We start from the raw sequence: 6,078 nt of genomic DNA, 5'->3' as shown, positions 1-6,078 counted from the left end.
TTTTTCTCCCCTGCAGAAGAATCAGAACCTGCTGGTGAATGAATATATGGACTTGGGAAAGTACTGAGACTTATCTCAGCTTGTGTTTCCTCTACACCAAGTAGCAATCCTAGATAAACCCATGAAACAAAACAGTGATAACTCTCATGCATTAAAGTAGGTTTGCACTGCTAGTGAATTTTTTTTTTCCATGTGTATATTTACATAAGTGTATATACAGTAAATTAAAGGTTAGAAAATATGGGGTTTGTTGATGGGTTTTTTGAATTTATGAATGTGGAACAGCAACACTTCTTGCAAAAACACAAGTAAAAAATTAAATGTGAAGATAAATCAGCTACAGGTATTTAATATATTTCAAATTCAGTGCAATTAGAAAAAACATGGAACAAATGTAGACAATCCCAAGGGAAAGAGATAACTAAATTTTGTTATAACGTCAGCATTAAATTTTATTGCAAATAGCACACAAAACTAAACATAAAAAGATATAGAAGAGCCAAGATTTACTGTGTAAGATGCAGAATTTCTATACTTCTGAATTTACAAGTTTTATTATGCCAGCAATATTTGGGTTTGGAAAATCCTTTGGAAGTGATCATTCCAAACCCTCTAGAGAGTCACAAGCTGCTCTTCTGGTGCATGCATAACCAGCTGACCTGAGACTGTGTTTTTAATTGAATGTTTGTGATGTTCAGAGTATCCAGTTCAGCATCCACTTCCCATTGGTTTCAACAGGTCTAATAGTATTTCTTGTTATTACAGACAAGGATGCTGTGAGAATAAAAACATTAAGAACAGAAACATTCAGATTTTGTGGCAAGGGAACAAGCTAAGTGTTTTAAACTGATATCCATGGGTAATTCATGAATAATTACATAATTTTTTCAGTCCTTGAATGTATACAAGTAATACAGGCGTTGTGCAGCTACTATAAATATCACAAGGCAATTTGTTGAGATCGCTTATCTTTTAAATGAAGATCAAAATATCTATTTGATTTATGAAAGTTTTTAATAATGCAAATACTCTGCAAACCTAGCTGTAAAGAAGATAATGCTTCAGCCAGTATCAGATGCCCTTAAGTAGTTCAAAATTAAATGAAACATAGTGACCTGTCTGTGTTAAAGTAACATAAATTGACACACACAGAGCTGTGCGTGGTTTGTTTTGAATGATGTAATTGTTGCCAAAATAGAAAATAAATTTTTAATTCAAAATGAAACATTAACTTAGAAAAGGTTGAATTTTTTTTCCTCTTGCTGTCATGTTCTGCCTTTCTCTCTCTTGCTTTGTGCATTCTTCTGTGTCTTTAAATCTGTGTCTCCCATTCTTACCTCCAATTACCTCGACCCCTTAGGGTTGGTCTGACCTTGTCCCAGCTCTTTTTCCAGGCCCTCACACTTCCACTCAATTTGCAGCCCTGGTTCAAATATCTATGGAGCTTGAATGACTGTTTATTTGTCTGTGCGCATCAAGGGCTCTTCTCTTTGTGATCTCTGCTGTTGAATTACACAGGATCTTTTGGCATTGCCTTTCCTCTGCCCCAGCTCCAAATCCCTCCTGGGCTTCCTTGTTTGTCATTATGGAAAACCCCTTTTGGGGTAACAGATGCATTTGCTGCTTCTCACACTTGTCTGTCTTCCAGCTGGACTTTTGGCCATCTTCAGTTGTTGCAAATGAAGCTCCCTTCTTTTCCCACTGTGGCCTCAGTGACTCCAAGTTTCAAGTGGTCTACCTCTGTTTACCCTTCCCTGACCTTAACTATAACCCTTTTGCTTCCCTTGCTGTGTGTTTGTTGTTTTGTTTATAAGGAGGAAAGCCTCATTTATTCTGATGCTGCCACAACAACCCTCCAAAGTACCCCCAGGGGCTGAGCCTGTCCCGAGGTGCCCTTGCCTCTTGCAGGCAGTCTAGCCAGACTCTGGTATGGGTGAAGCTCTTGCATGAGAACTATGAGAACTGGATCTTCTTGTCAGTCCTCCCCTTGCAATTCTCAATCATCCATGGCAGTCCTCCTCTTGGGGCAGTGAGGGCCTTCACCCAGAGACAGGCAGCAATCCTACATAATGCTCCTGAGCTGAGGCTGGGACACCAGCCCCATCTTTCTATCTGCAGTCAAGCCCCATTGCATTGCCTCAGCCACTCAGAGCTCCATGACATCATGCAGGCCCCTGTAACCCAAGTGAATCAAAATATGTGACCTGTGCCGTAGCGTGTCTACAGCTGGGAGAAGGAGGAAGCACAGACATTTGGGACAGTTGTTCTCTTTCTCTCTGAGATATTATGGATGTGGCTCCCAGCGATGCTCCTCAACAGAGACCTGCTCTCCTGACTCCCATCCAGTCAGCACTCTTGGTTTATACTTAGTGGAGATACTTCGTTAATGACTTAGGGGGATGGGGCTGGTTAATTTGCTGGACTCATCTTGCTTTTTATTTTTAAATGTATTAATTAATTGCACAGAATGCATGCAGAAGATTCTGGTGGTCATTTCTCCTCCTGAGTCTGCGCTGAAGCTTTGTATGGTTTTGTTCTCTGGAGGTTTGGTTCTGCTTCAACTGCTAATTGGGAGTGTTTTCCTAGGGCAGCCTCTGGGCTGTACTAAGGCATTGAAGGAATGCAAGTGACAGCTACAGATGTGGGCATTTAAAAACTCTTTTTGTTTTGTAGGCTGGGAGAGTGTCTCTTTTTACAGGAAATAGAAGTAATTTCATAAAATGATCTCCTCAAAGTGGGAAACAAACTAGAGGGGAAGATGCACTGCAAAAATTCAGGCCCATGCTGCATTATGGCTTTAGCACAATAAAGTAAGCATCATATTTTCCTCAATATTTTAAAAGTCAGAAGTCTTGACAGCTATGGTAATAGGAACTTCATACAATAGCACAGCGACCTCCTTAATTTTAATGAATATGTTCTCCTTCTTGTTGTTCTCCTTGTCTGCGTCTAGCTTTTCTTTCTTAACTATTCATTATCTGTAGGTAAGTGAAGGTATTATCATGCAATTGCACATTTGCCCCAGCCCTTCCGATTATCACAGGGATGCATCAAGCACTGGGAAGCTTAGGGAGGTGAGTCAGCCTGTAGGATCCCAAGGAAAGCAATAGTGGGGTTTTTGAACACCCCGTGAGGTGTGTGAGTGCTCTGACAGTCTGCTCAGGTGAGCACCATTGAGGACACAAAAGTTAGTGAGATCTTCAAGGTACTCTGGCCATGGTGTTGTGTTGTTGGCAGCATAATTGAACACTGTTCTGTAGCCTATAGAATAATCAAACAAAAAATTATTACAGACCATCTGAGTGGAATGAGCATTTTTTTGTGAGTGTCCATGTTGCACCACGGGAATGATAGGAAGTATCTGCCAGAGCAGATACAAAAGAATATAGGTGACAGGGTAGAATTCCTTTCTGAGAACACCTGTGCCCAAACACATCCACAATAAAGCACTATTACGTATTACTATTACTCTGTGTTACCAGAGTGAGTGATAAAGCTTCAGAGAACACGGGGGCCTCCTTTCTAACAGGATGGATTCCCTCAAGCCCTCATCATGGTACACTGCCCCACAGGTAGCACTGAGTGGCAGCTGTGTCTTTTATACCATTGAACACTTTGAGCTCCTTCTGAAAGCCTGTTTCCTGCAAGCTTCCGACCTAAGCCCAACACACCTGCACCATTCTCTTCCACAACACCCTTCCCACTCAAATAACCAAAAAACTGTGAACTAGAACACATGACATCATTAAATCCTGCTGCTGAGATTCTGATAATTGGGCTGCTCAGACTTTTGGACATACGGTCTGTGTGTTCTTACCAACTTACAGCTCTCCTTCTCTCTGGTGTTAGACACTGGGAAGATCTGGTCCCTTGTGCCCTAGCAGTAAAACTTTTATTGCCAACTGATGCTTTTTGCACCTTCTTCTCTTTCAGCTAATAATTTATAAATTGGTTGTAAATATACAGAATGTTTGCGCCTCTCCTATTTCCTTTCCTCTGACGAGATAATGGAGCATCCTTTGAGAACTATAATGATCAGGTATGGAGCTGCAAGTTTCTACATATAGCAGTATACACTTTTAAATCTTAAGCAATTAATCCTCACTTTAATTTTGCAATTTCTGCTCTCCAGCTGGCTCTCATCCAAAATAGTTTCAGTAAGTCTGTGCTCCAAATTCTTCTTTAAGCACTTATTGGTTTGGATTACTATCTACTTTGTAAATGCATTACCTGGTTTATTTCTGAGATTTGATTGATGATGTAGTATCTCAGAGAGATCAGGATCTGTGAAAGAAGATGTGGACAAAAATTGCATGAATATGTCCTGTAATTTAAGACAAACTGAAGTGCTTTAGTCGCATACGCATAGTAGAACCTTAAAATGTCTTTTGTGGTCATGTTTAATCTGTGACCCATGATCACAGCTGGTATAGGATCTGATGGCCTGTAACACGTACCTCGTTATGAGCATGGGAGACATTGTCACATCCGTCACACTGTTCTTGTGATTTCCAGTTCAAGTTAATCATGTATGTAGTTTACAGAAGTGTGGAGGGTGAACAACAGTTTGGAAGAATGTGGAAACTATTTTTCCAGCTTACTCCTGGGAAACCTTCTCCAAGTGTGAAAGATGTCCCAGGTTCAGTTAACTACATGTGCAGAGAACTTTATCACTGTACAGGTAACCAGTAAGGACTGTACATTTGAAACATGCATAAAATCTAAGAAATCCTGTGAGGAGTGCAGATGTCTGCTTCGATTAGGCTGCTCAAGGAGTGGTAAGTGCTGATTTTTATCCAGTGTATCAGTAACAGTAACATGAAATAAACATAGACAAGCATTTAACTTTGAGTGCACAGGTGTGAAAAGTTATTAATGATGTCAGTTATTAATTATGATCTTTACTCAGAAAATAATACCTCTCATTATTAGAACTGTCATGTCTTGATGCATACAAATGCTGATGCATAAATGTAATGGATATAAAGCACCACACTTTTCTCAGTGTAATCATTATGTCCTAGCAGCAATGTATTAAAGAATTATAAAGCCTTAAAAGGAATATATTACAGAATTTTGCAACTCTGACTAAAAGTTTGTCTCAAAATTCATTTCCTAGATTTCCTCTCACCTGTGAAAGAGGTCAAGATGACAGACAGCAGCAGTGTCCCTGCCCCCAGTGAATTTCCTCTCCTCTCCTTCCCAAATCACCTTCACTTATTGACCATAAAATGGTCTGAGACATTGCCCTTCCTACAGGAAGAGGATGTAGCTGAGCCAGAATGACTTTGCTCTCTAAGTTTATGCAAAATTATATGTGTTTGAGAACTTGTAACATGCAGATCACAGCAGATGCTGTGCGGGATTTTTGCTTGCCAAAATTAATCCCAGCTTCATTGTGTCTGACCTTTCTGAAGGCAAGCTTTTATTGCAGCTAGACAGGAGGGACACTGGCTATAATCATCTGTGGTCCAGTCCAAGATGGTGATAAAAGAAACCACAAAACTATTGTAGAACATGTTAAAGCATGGGAGTTCCTCCTGGAGCTCCATTTCTCCTCAGTGTTTCTGTGCAGTCAAACATAATACAGATTAGTTTGTCAAGTCGTTCTCCAAAATGAATAGTGTGTGTAAATAAGAATCCTAAGTATGAGAGGGAATACTAGGAACAGCAAGCACTAAAGGAAGTGAGTAGTGTGCTATTTGCCACCATGACAATTATAGTTCATTAGTTCTTTGAGGCACTTAGGTTACCTGTCCTTATCTATCCTCAAACTGCTGAAATACATTATGTAAACAATTGATTCCTCTTGGGGCCTCTGCTCTTTATTATAGAAATTGAGACAACTTGAATTTGTACAATCAGGTTTTGAATTAGATAACATTAGTTTAATCATTAATGACAGGCATTAATGACAGCCTTGGAGTTTTCTTCTTTTGTGATGTTTCCTGTGGAGTCAGTTGAGTGGGAGAAGAATAACTTGGTTTTGCTGAAGGCTGAACATACCCTACCAGACAGCTCAGTGTGCATATAACTGGGCATTACCTCGACAGATGTGGAAGTCTGTATGCTGTCTGT

The sequence above is a fragment of the Lagopus muta genome, chromosome 6 (assembly GCF_023343835.1).
Source record: "Lagopus muta isolate bLagMut1 chromosome 6, bLagMut1 primary, whole genome shotgun sequence".
NCBI lineage: Eukaryota > Metazoa > Chordata > Aves > Galliformes > Phasianidae > Lagopus > Lagopus muta.
Note: the sequence above shows the minus strand (reverse complement) of the source record.